Source organism: Haliotis cracherodii, unplaced genomic scaffold (genome assembly GCF_022045235.1).
Source record: "Haliotis cracherodii isolate W230 unplaced genomic scaffold, xgHalCrac1.p SCAF_12, whole genome shotgun sequence".
NCBI lineage: Eukaryota > Metazoa > Mollusca > Gastropoda > Lepetellida > Haliotidae > Haliotis > Haliotis cracherodii.
The window spans coordinates 22,786,366-22,804,626 of NW_027266267.1; the positions used below are offsets into that span (position 1 = coordinate 22,786,366).

The following is an 18,261-nucleotide window of genomic DNA, read 5'->3' on the forward strand; positions in this document are numbered from 1 at the left end:
CATCAATCGACTATGGCTCTGCTAATTGTACAGGTACGTCTTTTCCCTGAAAATGTATGTAAATTGCAGCTCGTGGTCACACTTGCAATTTTCCTCAAGATACTGACCCACGTGAATGTAAATGGCGACTTGAGGACAATACAACATGAATTATGCGGTCGTGAATGTTGTGATATTCTTGTGTAAACCTGTTGTTGTCATTCTAATGCGATCCTTATCGAAGGTTTCCGCGTTGTGTGTAGTCGAGTTGTTCAATACCATACTGGAAAGACGTGTTCGTGAAGTACCTGTTTTCTTGTTTGTTTTCCCGAGGGTCCACATTGACCAGGTTCACTAATCTGATCATCTATCAGGTATGCTGGTTTTTCATTTTCTTTCTCAGTTTCTAGATAAGTGTGCCGACCTGCACAATGTCTGATGTCTGAAACTCTTCCTCAAGTACATTGTTACGTGGTCACAACTTCTCCGGAGTTGCGTCCCCTATGCGTGCTAGGAAACTGAGGCCGTTTGTTAGAGTCCCAAGTACGACCTGATTGCTTCTAGGTTCGTCTCCACAATGGCCACACTTCTTAGTTACACGTGGGCTGTTTTCTTCACAATTTCAATCCCATCAATACGGGATGTTGAATGTAGGAGTTTGGTTTCACGCCGTTTTGAACAATTTGATAATTCCACTGTGTGATGTTAGATTAGTGCGAGGCGAAAGCCTAAACGACCCAATTCGGAAATGTCTACCACTTTGGTGAAACCCACTAAATCTGTACTGGCAGACCAAAGATAGTAGTAATCTCAGCGAATTTGGGATCTGTGTGGGATTCACATCCCGGATCCTTGTACGACTAAAACACATGATTTTTAACAGTGAAGTGAGATGGTTTTTGTCATTTAATTACACGCTGCCCCGTAACTGTAGTTAAAGGTATTTTAAAAAGTGAAGATGATGGTACAAAATCCAATGGATCTCGGGATATGTGAGGAAGCGGCGTAGCCTGGCTGTTAAATTTGAATTCTACCATGACATTGAAGAATCGTTGATTCTGATTGGTTAAAAAGAGGTATCATTTCCGATTGATACCTCTTTTAAGTTCAATTTTTTCTCACAAAAGATGTATGGAAACAACAATAGCCTACTTATGATCCATAAAATATGGCAGCCGACAACAGAACTGAATATGGTTGATGGCGGATGTTTTTGATGACGATATGGTCGCAATGATGACTGGTTTGATGATGACATATATTTTGAATACAAATGATAACATTACAAAACACTTTTGGAAACATGCCTTATAGACATGTGACATTTGACCACTCTCTAAAGTGCATTATGTGTGCATAGTATTCGGCCATGGGAGCCGTGCCAATTTACACGTGTCTGAGGGGTACACAAATTACGTGATCTAGACTACTAAATGTCGAATGTTTTTGTGAAAGTCCTTGAATAAAAAGAAAGTCCTCTTTTGACTGTTTTAAGGACTATGGTTAATCTTTGAGACAGGGATTTGCTGGACCCAGCAATATATCTCTGTACGGACTTTTATGGAGCTTTCAAGTACAAGTACAAGTCTGTCAGGAAAAACAAGGGAATGGGCCTTCAGCGTTTAGAATCAAGCCAGAGGTTGATATCACTGATTAGTATTGACAGATTTCTTCCTCAGTTAACATACTGGTTTTATATGTGCGATTATTTGATGTGCCACTTACACCAGGTTCTTTGGTGTGGTGCTGTTTACTCATAATGGTTATGCTATTTGAGGCCTTGTTCGTAGGAACAACTATGTACTTTCCATGCAGACAACTGGCTGGCACAGAATGGGTTTGTTTCAATTATATGTTAAAGTTTGTGCACTTATGAATGCCATTCAAAAGGCTCCTCTTCTTTTTAGGCCCATTTTTGGCATATGCCTTGACTGCATCCATAAAGACTTTGAAGATGTGATCCAAATTGTTTGGAGATTGCTCTGGATAATTTCGTCTATATTTGAATCACTAACGAAAATTGTTCATGTCAACAATAGATAAGTCCTGTGATTATGTGCCCAATTGGTTGGTTTTGTTTGTTTGTTTGTTGTTTAACGCCGCACTCAGCAATATTCCAGCTATATGACGGCGGTCTGTAAATAATCGAGTCTGGACCAGACAATCCAGTGATTGACATCATGAGCATCGATCCGCGCAATTGGGATCGATGACATGCATCAACCGAGTCAGCGAGCCTGACCACCCGATCCCGTTAGTCGCCTTTTAGGACAAGCATAGTCACCTTTTATGGCAAGAATGGGTTTCCGAAGACCTATTGTACCCCGGAATCTTCACGGGTCTCCAATGGGTTGGTAGCCACAAGTAGTTGAATTTACATTATAAGCTGCCAAGTCCACGTTCTGCAACACGTTCCTGCAAGTGAACAACTTGAACTGGATGAAATGGCGTTACAGGAAAATGAAACTGTTGGAGGATGGTGTACTTTCCCAGTAGGGTTGTAACAATTTATGAAGATATCGATGCACTGTAGTTGCCCATGCCAATTACATCGATGATTAGTTAAAGCAACTATTGTAAACATCGATGAAAAAAAGTTAAATATTAAAAGTATAAACTGAAACCACTGATTTGAGGTTTGAGATCTCTCTTTGAGAATATATGTGTGTGTGTATGAGAATGCTTGTGGCGTCCCTGTGTGAAAGCGTGTAAATGGTGTCTGTATGAGAAGTGTGAATGGCTGTTGTGTTTTTATGATAAAAAAAGGGATTCCATCATGTGATACATATATATTATGCAGTAAATCATTTATTACCACTGGTAATATCAATCATCACATTACAAATGATGTGCCAACAGTTAAATGTATTAATATGCATTATATAGTGTACAATGTATTCTAAACCCTGAATAAAAAAAATATTACAAAAAAAAAATAAAAAAATATAACATCAGTGTCGTGTTACACTTAATTCTATGAACCATAATTACTTGACAGTCACCCCTAGACTTCAGTGTTGTCATGGAGGCATCTATTAATATTTGTCTAACGGCTGTCATAATAAGTTTGATATTTGTTAAAGCTTCAAAAAGTGATCTTGTGGTACAATAGACTGAATAATACAGAACCAAAGCGCAATTTCGAATGATGGGCATGTGTGGCCCAGTCGTCTTTGACGATCTTACACCTAAACCACTGAGCTACCCCGCTCCCCATAACAATAACCGGGAGAGCATGCCCGGAACACTTTCACTGTTAGATTCCGGTTAGATCATGATGAACAATTCGTTTTATCTCATATTTGCAAACGTATCGTTTGTACAGTCGATCAAGCTGACACATTCCTCCGAAATGTCTAACGTATGTTTGCCTTAATGTGCCAGGATCTCTTCCTGAATGCAACGATTACATAATTTTAAAATCGCATGTGTGTATATCACGTACAGGGAAACAAGTTGAGTTGGGCGTACAGTTGGTTTCACTGAGTGTTTTATGTTCTGCTTCATGTTGATTGACTACTTTGTTACAATGGCTGTGTTGGTTTCTTTTTTTGCAAAGAGTGTGTGAGTGAGTGAGTGAGTTGGGTTTAACGCCGCATTTAACAGAAATACAGTTATATCACGGCATGCCAGCTTAATGTGGGAGGAAAGCCCGAAGTGATGCAGGTCTTAGATGTTTACCACTTCGGTGAAACCCACGAGCACGGGTATGGTGCTGACAAACCTAGAAACATAATTGGAGCGAACCGGGATTCGAACCCACAATCATAGGTTTCTGGCGCGCTCAAGGGTCGCAACTCTGCACAGCGAATTGAGACGCTTAAGACGACTGGGCCACCCGTGCCCCCTTATTTACGAAGAAGCCCATAGTAGTGTCATGTCATGCAGAAGCTTTACGGTAAATAATGCAAGAAATAACATATAAACTAATTCTTAATGATGTATACAATGTTGATGTCTCTACTTGTGATCAGGATATCCACATTATTCTACATTTACACAGAAAGAGCCTTGGCTCGGAACATGCTAGATTTTTAAATGAATTAATCCGGAAAAAAATGATACATAATTCCTCGTAGCGCTTAGGTTATTCTCTAAATACGAGACCGCCTCCGCGGTTTTGTGGTAGAGCGTTGTCCGTGGTTCGACTGCGTCATACCCCCAAAAAGCAAAGAGATGGTACTTGTTGTTACCCTGCCTGGCGCTCGACATAAAGGGGCAAAAACAAGAACTGGTCGGCTAGGAGTCAGTAAATTTGTGTCTGAGTGTTACACTGCGGCTTGGTATCTGTGTTGGCATTAGTCCGGAGTAGTACAAGCAGACACACACACACACACACACACACACACACACACACACACACACACACACACACATCGCTATATCAGTGCAATAATCTTAGACGCGACGTTAAACCCCATTTCATCTCACCTCACCTCCAAAGATGATGTCATCCGTTGTTCGTGTCATCACAGACTGTTTCACGTGACGTCTATCCAACAATGGTTTGACCGTGCTGATCAGTCTCCATTTGTGATTGGGGAACATAAATATTTCTACGCAAATATAACATTGAAAAACATTAATTAGAGACATCATATCTATCTGCAATGTTATGAATAATTATATATGCAAAGATATGTCTCTCAATGAATACACTGACGCCAAATGGCTGAAACAATGTCGCTATATGGCTGGTTGAAACATTGTCTTGGCGTCCTTAACTTCTACGTATTCGTCACCCACTGTGTCACTATTTGCTGAAACAATGTCGCTATATGGTTGGTTGAAACATTGTCTTTGCCCCCTGAACTTCTAAGTCACCCTATGTGTCACTATTTGCTGAAACACTGTTGCTATGCGGCTGGCTGAAACATTGTCTTGGCGTCCTTAACTTCAACATATACGCCACCCACTGTGTCACTATTTGCTGAAACACTGTTGCTATATGGCTGGCTGAAACATTGTCTTGGCGCCCTTAACTTCTACGTCACCCACTGCGTCACTATTTGCTGAAACAATGTCGCTATAAGCCTGGTTGAAACATTGTCTTGGCGCCCTTAACTTTTACGTCACCCACTGTGTCACTATTTGCTGAAACTTTGTCGCTATATGGCTGGCTGAAACATTTTCTGAACGCCCTTAAATTCAACGTCACTTACTCATCTTATACTAGTATCTGTATTTCGTTCCAGCTGATCTTGAACAAGAATATGTCGACTTTCGGGATCGTACTGATTGGTAGCATCGCTTTGTGGTCAGCAGAGTTTCTGCCGGGTAAGGCAACTTTTTAGTTTGTTTGTTTGTTCATTGTTGTTAAACGCCGCACTCAGCAATACTCCAGCTATTTGACGGCGGTCTAAATAATCGAGTCTGGACCAGACTGGACCTGTTGGCGAGCCTGACCACCCGATCCCGTTAGTCGCCTCTTACGACACGCATAGCCACAAGCTCTGGTTGCTGAAGACCTATTCTACCCCGGATCTTCACGGGTCAGCAACATTTTCACAGTGCGATCATAATTTATTGTGAAAGTCTCTCCTATACTTACAACGAATAAATATTTCATAAGAAATCGCTGAAAAAAGCACAACTCATTATACTTTGTCAAAAGCAATAAACCCAGTGCCTGAAGAAATTATAAAAACATTTAGTACATTATGAATTGTCCCTAGAGATACATTGTACATGTACTTCATGTATTGTGGGCGGTGAGGTAGCCTAGTGGTTAAAAAGCGTTTGCTCGTCATGCCGAAGGCCCGGGTGACTTGGTCGATGGCTGATGATAAAGTTTACCGTTACTTGTCAACACTCGGTGTCGGGCCGGGAAGTCGAAAATCTATTTACCAGTAGTACCGGAAAGGCGAATGGAGGGGTAAGGGACTGGGGACCGGGAAGGCGAATGAAAAGATCAGTGATGTGTTTCCTCGTTATGTATACAACGGACACTTATACATTGAGGACACTGGGGTGTTGTGAGACGGAAAAGTGAAGAAAGAGATAAAAAAAAATTGAACTTAGAGAATGTGATTACCAACTTCCATTGAACTCGTGAGACGGAAAAATCTTCTGAAACGTGAACCATCTCTAACAGAAGTGAGGGTTGAGCAGCTAGGCGCTCACCCAAGAGCACCTGCTCGGAAGAGAAAATACCGAGTGATTGACTCTAGACTCCGTGCCTTGAAAGAAGATCTGTTGAACCAATTGACGACAACATTGTCTACACTGACGATGTGGCAGATCTACTGCACTGGGAATGAACGGAATTATTACATAAATGATAAAATGTATGTCTATATACATCTTCAAATACATGCATGATATATGATATGTTATACTATACTTTTTATATATTGACTTTGTTGCCCAGATTAAATAGTGTCCTCATTTCATTGGTGTTTTCTTTGTAATTAACAAGTACCGGGAAGGCGATCATCTGCCATGATAAGAATTTTTGTGATGACCGGGAAGGCGAACGTAATTTCTAACTCTGAGGGATTGATTTTCGCCTTCCCGGCCCATAACCCAACACTCTCCAGCGGTAATTTTCCTTACCGTTGTGTTAATCTTATTAATATGTATTTTAATCTTGTTAGTTGTATGACTGAAAACATAAATCGGATGAAATCATGCATCGGTAATAATTGCTTATTTTGGTTGTAGTATCGACGGATAGGCCATGCCAGGAAATCGCCCATCTTGGTGGAGAATACAACATATCCGCAGAGATACCGTATGCAAAGTACGTTTGGAGACGCCCAGAAGGACAGTATGTCGTCACGTGCACTCCAAATTGCAGTCCTACAGCTGGTTATGATGCAACCCTGACAAATGGTGGGAACACAACAACGCTCATGATACAAAGCGTTGCACCTATAGATGTGGGAACGTGGAGAATTACTAATTCCTCTGAGATCGCAACTACGTCTGCATGTAATTTAGATGCCGCAGGTTAGTATGCATGAAGTCATCGGGTTTTTTTATTTACAGGGACTGATATAGAAAATGTCAAGTGAAATATAACTAAATATTATTCTTAATTAGCATCATATAATAATTGATCAAATCTCAGCCTCTTTATGTTTTTCAAACCAAATAAAATTCATTTGGCACATGGCATTTCGAATATATCAGCCAAGTTATAACTGATTAATAAAATATACTTGGATACCCAAATCTACTTAATGGATGCCCTCTTTTCGTTACATTATAATTATTACGGAACGATGCGGGTGTTGTGTGAGACTAACAAAACAGGCGTTATGTTGACGTTATTTTTCCTTTCTTTTTATCAATAGGACTTCCAAGCTGCAACATCACCAGCTCTCAAGCCCCTGATTCCCTTGAACCAAATTCGATGCTGACCCTCGACGTAAGCATACGGGGTTACTACTGCTCCAAACAGGCACAGTTTGATCTTACCACTGGCCGTGAGGTACCCGATGTGTTGTTGAAGAACAACACAGTTGCCGATGTCACTGACCTCGACCTCAACACCACCTTCAACGTGACACTGAAGAGGCTTGGAAATGTCAAACTAGACTTTACTTGTGCTGACACAACTTATAATCTTACTTGTCAAGGAGTGATGAAACTACTCAAGAGTAAGTAGAAGTGGTTAAATCGACAACAGTTTATATGTCGTTTTGAGTAGTTTGTAACGATCGATGTTCTGTGGAAATCAATCGTAAAATATTAATTTGATGTCGAAGTGCTGCTAAATCTGCTACATTTCGTGGCACTTTTCTCATCACGATGAATAAAGAGAAAATTATAATAATGCCCTGAAAACGTCCTCAATCATAAACGTTCATTTACTGATGGTGCATGCAATTGCCTTTGTAGAGAATGCACATTTTGTGAAAATGTCATTCGTAAGTCGATTAGAATGATGCAAAAAGGCACGTCTTAAGTAGGTTACTTAATATATTCTTTTTGTGATTCTTTTATACGTATACATGCTTCCTTGAGTTAAGTATTAACTGCCCCTTTGGTTAAGGAAGCTGCTGCCCTCGGGTGATACAATAATACTAATGATTCAATTTAATGAAATATATTTAAATGGGAAGGATGGGTGGAATATGACAACCTTATACATCATAATAAACACTTCCGGTACCCGCCTGCTTTTTAATGTTATGAAGGTGAGGTGAAATTGGGTTTAACGTCGCGTCCAAGGTTTTTGCACTTACATAGCGACGTGTGTGCGTGTGTGTGTGGCTGCTTGTACTAGTCCGGACTGATGCCGACTTATAGTGCTAGCTCACTGAGACACCATGCCGCAGTTTAACATTAATACCCCACTCAGACACAGTATACTGACTCCGAGTCGACCAGTCCTTGTTTTAGCCCCTTAATGCCGAGCGCCAGTCAGGGTAACAACAAGTACCATCTTTTAACGTCTTTTGATATGACACATTTAATGTTATGAAACCCGCATTCCAACGGTGTTAATTTTGAATATACAGGCCCTCCACAGTGTGAAATAAGCAGCTCTAGGAATGGATCTCTGATGCCTGGTACAAGCCTGACTCTCACTGTGAACATCACCAACTACTACTGCACTGAAGAGGCTGCGTTCGATCTCGCCACCGGCAGTGTTGAAGAGGAGCTGGTTCCGAGTCATCATGTTGTGGACATCAACAGCACGGTCGTCATGAAAACATTCAATGTCACACCTGCACATAATGGAAACATCAAAGTCAGCTTCAGCTGTGACGACATAAATCGTGAACTAAGTTGCACTGGTGATGACACAATAACTATAGGTAAGTATATACTCTGCCAAAAAAGTGATTTTAGATGTATATGTTAGATATCACATAAACAATCAACAGATGGTAATTGATGGTTCAAAGCTGGCACGCATCATTGTTTTTGACCCAGGCGTTTCATATGGCACACATGGAACAGTAGATTTGCAAGGTGAAGGTGATCTGTTCTCTGTGTCCTTGACACCATTGACATCACAGCTGACGATGCAGGTCCGTCAATGTATTATTATTATGACAACTCGCACTGGTCGTCTTGTGGGAATACCTTCAGCGCGTAAACGGTTCCTCACTGTCTGGGCTGATATCCTAAGCAATCCTGGTATTGCGGTAGTTGTAGAGGTGGCCGTGGTGGCTCTTCACGTTAGTGACGTAGCCGTATGGATCTGTCCTGTGCTCTGTAGTGATACGTGGTCGACCGGACCTGGAAAAGCCACGTGCCTGACAACGGTTCCACAGTCTTGTAATGGTGCTACGTGGAAAAACCCTAGCTGCAGCTGCAGACGATTTTCCTGATTGCAGTCGGCCGATGGCTTTGTTGCGTTAGGCTTCCGTCAGCCGTGGCATGTTTTCGCTGTTCACTTGCTGTAAGATTGTGATGTCATGCAACGTCAGAGTGTAGACTTTCATTTCTTTCATTTCTCGCATGCTGACGTAAATCGAGGCAACCGAAACCGAGCTGGCGACAAACAGCTCTGTAGGACTTCACAGCATTAAACATGCCTTTTCTTTGCTACCTTTCGCCGCCAGACTTCCATTAGCCACGTTGGACAAGAGATAAGACTACACCAGAAAAATTTAAAAATGTACTTTTTTATGCGTCTGTCACAGGAGTCTTTGACCTCGATGATATATTGGTTCTATGTTATCTCAGATAGAGGCTCATACACAATCGAACAATGAACCAAAGTCATGTTTACCTTTGAAGGAGGATCACCTGCCATTCCAATTTCTTTTTAATGGTGTTTATATGCATACTAGACTTGATACACAAAGACATCATGGACAGTATGAGGACAAAGAATGACCTAAATGACCCGTTTAGTACCAATTTCTTGCTCTACAATGTTCTAATTACCTTTGGACAATGTTATGACTTATCACCCCTCGTTTGAAGTAGGTGAAATGTGTATTTAAGCATTTTTTTCACCTTGTAGTTGGAGTGACATCAACTGCAAAACCACCAACATCGACGCCTACGTGTGGGTATATTTAGTTGCCCCATACTCTTTCTGTAATTCTATTGGCTAATAATGTATAAAGTATATATCGTATCGATACATGTTTACATGTTGTTGTCATTAATAAACTCAGGTAATACAACTGAATACAATAAAATATAAATATAAAAAATGGTATAAATAGAAACTGATAGATGTAGACTCTTCTCAAAATGATATTTTTTACATTATGTATTTTTCGTCCTTTCAGCAACAGCATCGCCTTCTACAAGTGCGTATAACTTGTACTGATATTCATTTAAAAATCATAACTTTATGATACGTATCTGTGATCCAATTGTAAGATCTATTTGATTTATTGAAACATTCAGTTAAAAACATATCTATTAAAACACATTCCATGAACACTTCTGTTACAATAGATAATAAAAGATGGGGTACACCCTTTGAAGTGACAAATAACATACTGAACGATTCAATTAGAATGTGCTGTCTTTAGAGCTTTTAAGTGTGATTATATGACTGTAGTGTTAATTGCCTTTTTACTTCCACAGTGAAAGCCTCCACCACCTCCATCCCCACTTCCACCAATACATCTCTAACACCAGCATCAGTACCTGGTTACCTTATCATAGGTATAGTGGCTACATTGCTCGTGGTGCTCATCATCATCTTTGTCCTTGTTGTCTGCCGCAACAGAATCTCACGGGTTGCAAAGAGGTACATCGTTACCAGGAAGAGGCCTCAAATTCAGAACTTGAGGGAAAATGAGAAGCCGAACAAAGGGAAACGCATGTCCCAAATCAACCCTGACAAAAAGACCGACTTTGTGAAATTTGTCCTTGGATCAACTCCTGGCACTGATTCACAAGACAAAGGAGCGTCAGTTACAGAGATGCAGATATGACGGAAGATGAAGACATCGCAAAGAGTGAGTGAGTGAGTGAGTTGGGTTTAACGCCGCTTTTAACAGTATTCCAGTTATATCACGGCGTGTCAGCTTAATGTGGGATGAAAGCCCAGAGTGATGTGGGTTTCAGACGTTTACCGCTTCGGCCACCCGTATCCCCGACTTCTCAAAGAGGAATGTTCTATGTTAATCTTAAAATGTTATTTTTGATACAATGAAGTCCATGAAGTTTATCTCACAACTAGTAGCAATGTGCAGCGATTTCGATTGTGAAAAGACTAATTCAAAGGTGAAAGGGGAATTTCTAAAAACGTTTTCAGACTGACTTTCAACAATGATATCGCGCAGTGACAACCGTCAATATAGTCCAACTGTTTCTTAGATAGTGGCGTAATTACACATGGGCAAAATTGCCCACACATATTATTTCTCCATAGGTCCCAACACTTCATCAAAGGGAAGCTACTCTAACTCTACTCTTCGCGCATTCGTGACCAACTCGTGTTATTCCGGGACAAGCCGAATAGCGACTCGTGCCCCTCTCCGTGGCCATTTTTGCGACTGGGTTCCGTCTAAGCGTAAACGGACACAACTTAAACAATTGTCAACTCGTTGCGTAATGATTCACGCACATTTCCCATAGGTCATATATATTCCAGATGCTATTTAAGACACTTCGGGACGTAAGGTATTATACAGTATGACTGAACACATTTAACTGTGTCTTGGGTATATTTTTATATTCAAGACATATGTTAAATCAAAAATTATATCTGAGGGGTTCTTTGACGTAGAACTTGAAATCATACGCGCGTTCTGATTGGCTTGTCGTATTTTCGCACACAGCATTCATCGATAGTGGGACGGGTCTTCTTGCAGGTTACGGAAAGGGGCGAGTGGTGACGAATGCTCTTCGCGAAGTCACGTTTGTGTAGAGTCTGCCTGCCCATCCATAACGTTATGAAGAGCAAAGTCAGATGTACACAAAGCGACATAATGAAATAAGGGAACAATTCGGACATATTTCGCCTAAATCAAACTGTTTAATTCGGGGGAAAGGTCCCAAGGCTCTGAGGACTACGAGCACAGATATGGAAACTGATCCCTCTGGGCCAGTGTCTTTACTGAATTGTTTCGCAATATATATCTCCAAAGTTGCCAAGACCTGTGAAATGCCTCAGCTACGTCCCAGTTAGACACTGATGTTAGTTTTGTGTTATGTGTATGTGATCAAAAGATAAACAAACCCATTAAGTCAGCTCAGTTTGTATTAGGCGACTATGCTTGTCCTAAGAGCAATTAACGGGATCAGGTGGTCAGGCTCGCTGACTTTGTAGATGCATTTCATCGTATCCCAATTAACGCCGAAGACCCGGTTTCGATTCCCGACATGGGTACAATGTGTGAAGCCCCGCCGTGATATTGCTGGAATATTGCTAAAAGCGACGTAAAACCATACTCACTCACTCACTCACTCGTATCCCAATTGCGTGGATCGATGCTCATGATGTCTGGTGCAGACTTGATTATTTACTGCCCACCGTCACTGGAATATTGCTGAGTGCGGCTTTCACCAGCAACAAAACAAAACAAAACAGTTTTATAAAGCAACCAATAGACAAGCAAATAACGTTCACCCTTATGACATCGACGTACATGAATAATGTATGATCAACAATGCTACAGAATGTCATGGTACATATATTTACGGGTTAAATATATTTAGTATGTCGGGTTATTTCAGAAATATAGTTATCAAGCTACATTGAAACTTACAGTTTTAAAATACTGACGAAAACATCCGTTTTTCATTAATTGGATTTCATCACTTTATACACATATAACTTTTTTGTTCTTTCTCCAAGCATTTCTTACATTTATCACGTAGCATGTCCTTGAAGAATGAGCGATTGAGAAGGGTGAGCGCCTGAATCAGTGAGACGAGTGAGTCAGAAAGAGTGAATGAGTGATAGACAAGAGTGAGTGAGTGATTGACAGATCGAAAAGAGTGAGTGAGGGAACGAGACGAGTACACTGACCATTGTAATATGCAAACTCCTGATTGTATACGTCTTGTTTTTCAAACTGTTTGCACCCATTTTTTTTGCACAGTTGCAGATTAGTTTTGTGGATAATATGTCCATTAATTTTATGACTAACGTGCATTGATGTACATATGTGTTTATGACTTTATGGTTTTTGATATGCTTATTACATAAGGAGAACCCTACAATGGACGCTGCTTTTAGCAGATATTTCCAAACTTATAATAAATTATTTTTCGCTTTTTCAAATATTATTATTAGACTTATATTCGGCTATCAAAAATAAAATTGTTATAAAGTTAAACCGATAGAAAGCAATTACAATACCAACACATACTGTTTGTATTTCCCTTCATCACTACCAATCCATCACTGAGAGGTTCAAGTAGATCTTTTGAAAGAGCCTTTCAGAAGATCAAATTAACTGAATGTGCAGTATTTTCCCCATTTTCTTTCTGTCTGAGAATTGTACCAGTGTAGTACTTTTACATAGTCAGATATAGTGCGTTCAAGACGCCCTGCAGAATGTTCATGGCCTGGTCACTAACTGAGGTTTGCTCTTTGAGAGCTCAGGTGAGACAAGAGGCATCTCTTGTTGATGACGTTGCCAGGTGTAGGTGTCAATCAATTATGTTTTAATTCCAGCCAGTCAACGTCAGCTGGACTAACTCTATAATTGTATGTATATGTGATATTTTTGTCATTATGTTTACTATTTGTATATTTTTATACAACTCTGTATATTTGTACTGAATTTAATCATTAATATTTGAAAAACGTTCGGACAAATTATATCTGCTTGTGTATTTTAAGATATTCCAGGGTGAAACACATGTCATCTGATTTATTATTTTTGCTGTGCATGTATATACTGTTTTCATATTGATACAGGCGTTGTAATACTCTCATTATGTTTACTGTTTGAATATTTCACATATGTGTTTGTGCTAAATTTAACATTTAACGAACTTGCCTATGATTTATTCCATCTAAAGTATTTTAAGACTTTCCAGGAAGTGTCTGCTTGTTATTTCTGTTGATGTGTATGTATATATTATTTCATTTCAATACCCCCACATGCGTTGTTATAAATGCCTTGTCGAAAATATATCTTGTCACATGTTTGAATCTCGAATCACTGTTCTGTCATCATCTGTATCAGTTGTACGCTGTTTTGGTTTCACTATAAATAAATCATGCTTACCATACGTTCTTATTGCTTGAGATATACCTGTTGTTGAGGAGCGGTCGGGTAGCCTAGTGGTTAAAGCGTTTACTCGTAACGCCGAAGACCCAGGTTCGATTCCCGACATGGGTACAATGTGTAAAGCCCATTTCTGGTGTCCCCCGCCGTGATATTGCTGGAATATTGCTAAAAGTGGCGTAAAACCATACTCACTCACCATTTGTTGCTTGTGGCTAGTTTTTGCGAGGCATATATGTCAGGAGCGGTGTTGCGTCCTTGTGGATGAAACGTTTCTCTTGTCACGCCGAAAGCTAGGGTTCGATTCTCACAGGGGTACAATGTTTGAAGTCCATTTCCGGTGTCCCTCTGCTTTGATGTTACTGTACTGTTGCTGAAGCAGACAATATTTGCGGAATGAGACAAGATGTCATTGTTAAACTGATTGATACTCTCTCGCACAAGGAGTCAATTGTGTGTTTTAGAGTATTAAAATCATCAGACACAAGGGTGAGATAGAGGTCAAAGATTGTCGCCAACGCTACGTTAGATGCCTATAGTGTTACACTAGCCGACACCACCTAACATGTCTACACTATTACACAAGCCGGGATTACCTTACATGTCTACACTATAAAACTAGCCGACACTATCTTACATGCCTACACTACCTTACATGTCTACACTAATACACTAGCCGACGTTATCTTACATGCATACACTATTACAGTAGCCGATACTACCTTACATGCCTACACTATTACACTAGCCGACACTACCTTAAAAACATACACTATTACACTAGCCGATACTACCTTACATGCCTGCACTATTACACCAACAGACACTACCTTACATGCCTACACTTTTACACTAACCGACACCACCTTACAAGTATAAACCACCTTACATGCATACATTATTACACTAACCGACAATACCTTACACTATCTTACATGCCTACACTATTACACTAACCGACACTATTACACTAGCCGACACTACCTTACATGCCTACACTATTACACTAGTCGACACTACCTTACATGCCTACACTATTACACTAGTCGACACTACCTTACATGCCTACACTATTACACTAGCCGATACTACCTTACATGCCTACACTATTACACTAGCCGACACTATCTTACATGCATACACTATTAAACTAACTGACACTATCTTACATGCCTAAACTATTACACTAGCCGACACTATCTTACATGCCTACACTATTACACTAGCCGACACTATCTTACATGCATACACTATTAAACTAACTGACACTATCTTACATTCCTACACTATTACACTAGCCGACACTATCTTACATGCCTACACTATTACACTAGCTGACGTTACCTTACATGCATACACTATTACAGTAGCCGATACTACCTTACATGCCTATACTATTACACTAGCCGACACTACCTTACATACATACACTATTACACTAGTCGATACTACCTTACATGCCTACACTATTACACCAACAGACAATACCTTACATGCCTACACTAATACACTAGCCGATACTACCTTACATGCCTACACTATTACACTAGCTTACATCATCCAGTTTGGTAGAACCACAGGTCCGGATTAATTAATTAATTCCTTATGATAATGGTGAATGAGTGAGTTATAAGTTTACATCACATCGGCAAGATTGCAGCCACATTGCGATGAGAACAAGTTTATTACTATAAAATTCCTGTGATAAAGGACAGTAAAACGGTGAGGTAAGTATCACAGTGTAGACATAAAACAAACCTGAGCAAAATTAAAACAAAGAAGGTTTTAGTCAATTAGTCATTAGAAATTAAAACCAGGCTATAGGCCACTGGCAACCAAAGCTAGACCACCTACTGAGGATCATGGGAACTTAGTGTTTTTGCTTCCTGCATGATTCCCAGCAGGATTTATGCCATTGCTTTGGTCACGAGTGGTTGTACGAACTGTTAACCACTATTAAAAATCAAAACACAATCAAGGAATTAAAACACTAATTGATATTAATTACTTCAATATAGATGGTCTCACGTGCCACTGTCAGAGGGACAATAATTTGACACAACTTTAACCCCCTGAGTGGCACCGCCTTCATTAATCAGTTGACAAGAATATCCCACTATTCTAAAACAATTCAGAATGTATCAAATAATACTATTTCTTTTAAAAACCCAAGAATTAAATGAGCACTTACATTATAAAATTGATCCTTTAAAGATGATGAATGATAATTGTTATCCCTTGTGAGGGAAAAATCAACACAGTGAAGCAAAACATGCTTGACTGTGATTCTCTCATCACAAGGGACACAGAACGGAGGATCCTCACATTTTAAAAGATACTCGTGGGTATATCGAGTGTGTCCAAAACGACATCGTCGCAAAACAATTTCGTCATGTCTCGAATAGCACACCAAGTAGGTATAACCTAGAGTTGGTTGTGTAAATGAAGTTTGTTTATACCTACTTGGGTGTTCCACTTCTTTTGCATTAGATCTTTGATGTAGCATCTAAGTATTGGTTTGTAATCCTGTATGGTAACACAAGTAGTGTTACTGGGTGCTGTCTTTGCTGCAGCATCAGCCACAGTGTTAACAGCAATTCCAACCTGACTGGGCAACCAGCAAAAGACGATGTCGTATTGGGCAGTTGTGACAACATTATTCAATCCTAAAATATCAAGAATCAGCGGATGATCTGAAGAAAAATTATGTATTTCCTGAAGGCATTACAAGGAATCAGAAAGGATGATGAACTGTTGAGATGATTGGTTTTAAACATAGTCCAATGCTTTAAAAATATCATTGGCATTAGCTGTAAAAATAGAACTATTATGTGGGATTCATGAAGACACCCTTTTAGATCCAATGACAGCGGCACTTGAAACTTTGCCACCATCTTTGGAGCCATCGGTAAAGGTATAGCGATAGGTATCATATTTTGACCGCAGTTGGGCATATTCTTGTTGATAGACCAACTCGTTTGTGTCAGCTTTTTTTTAGGGTAGTTAGTTTTAGGTCTACCTCCGGTTTAACTAGTTGCCAAGGAGGTGTAGACAGTAGCTGGAAAGTGAGATAGTAGAAAGATCAATAGTAGCTGCAATAATATGTGGCTTAATTCTGAACCCAAGAGGAGGAACAAGTTTTGGTTTTGCTTGAAATAAATTTCATACATGGGATTAAACACACAATCGTATGCTGGATTCGACGGATTTGAGTATAATTTAGTCACATATTGCGATGAAAGTTTAATGAAAGGCCTCAGGCCTTGATGATGTACTGAATCTAATAAATTTAAGTTGCTTTTACAGGCTCCGCCATAAATGTTGAAGCCTTAAGCGAGTTTGGAACGGATGAGAGAGCGATATAAATGAAGGAGAGTTGTCTGATCCCGTCCCCATTTTGAATGAGAAACAACTTTCAACAAGTCAATTGCCTTCAGACATTTAGTCTTCAGATTTTGTATATATGGTAACAATGTTAAATGTCATGACTATCAAAACTAATACCCAAGAACTTGGCTTCCTTAACAACTTTGACAGGAAAAACAGCCTAAAATAGTTCAGGGTCCTTATGCCGTTTATATTTGCGGCAAAAATGGATATAGTTTGGTTTGACTTTAGAGAAATTAAACCCATTCTCTAGAGACAATTTTTGATTTTATTGAGGCATAATTGTAGCTTTCTCTCAATAGTGTGCATATACGACAATATATATTAAAATCATCTACGAAAAATAATCCATCTACTGCATCACTTAAACCTTTGAAAGACATTGATTTTAATACTAAATAAAGTAACCGACAAAATACTTCCTTGTGGTGCACCCTGCTCCTGATTATAATGGTCAGACAGGTGAGTGTGATGTGAGTGAGTGTGTGTGGTTTGAGTGAGTGCGGTGTGAGTGTGTGATGTATGTGAGTGAGTGTGTGTGTGAGTGTGTGTGTGATGTATGTGTGAGTGAGTGTGTGTGATGTGTGAGTGAATGTATGTGTGATGTGAGTGAGTGTGATGTATGTGTGAGTGAGTGTGATGTGTGATATGTGTGTGTGCGTATGTGTGTGTGTGATATTGTGTGCGTGATGTGTGTGGTGTATGTGGATGTGTGTGAGTGAGTGTGTGTGATGTATGTGAGTGAGTGTGTGATGAGTGAGTGTGTATGATGTGTGAGTGTGTG

At 39.8% G+C, this 18,261-nt stretch overlaps 1 pseudogene; it reads left to right on the plus strand.

The window, feature by feature from the left end:
- The first annotated feature begins 289 nt into the window (after positions 1-289).
- On the plus strand, positions 290-10,799 carry LOC139457656 (uncharacterized; annotated as a pseudogene).
- The last annotated feature ends 7,462 nt before the right edge of the window (positions 10,800-18,261 follow it).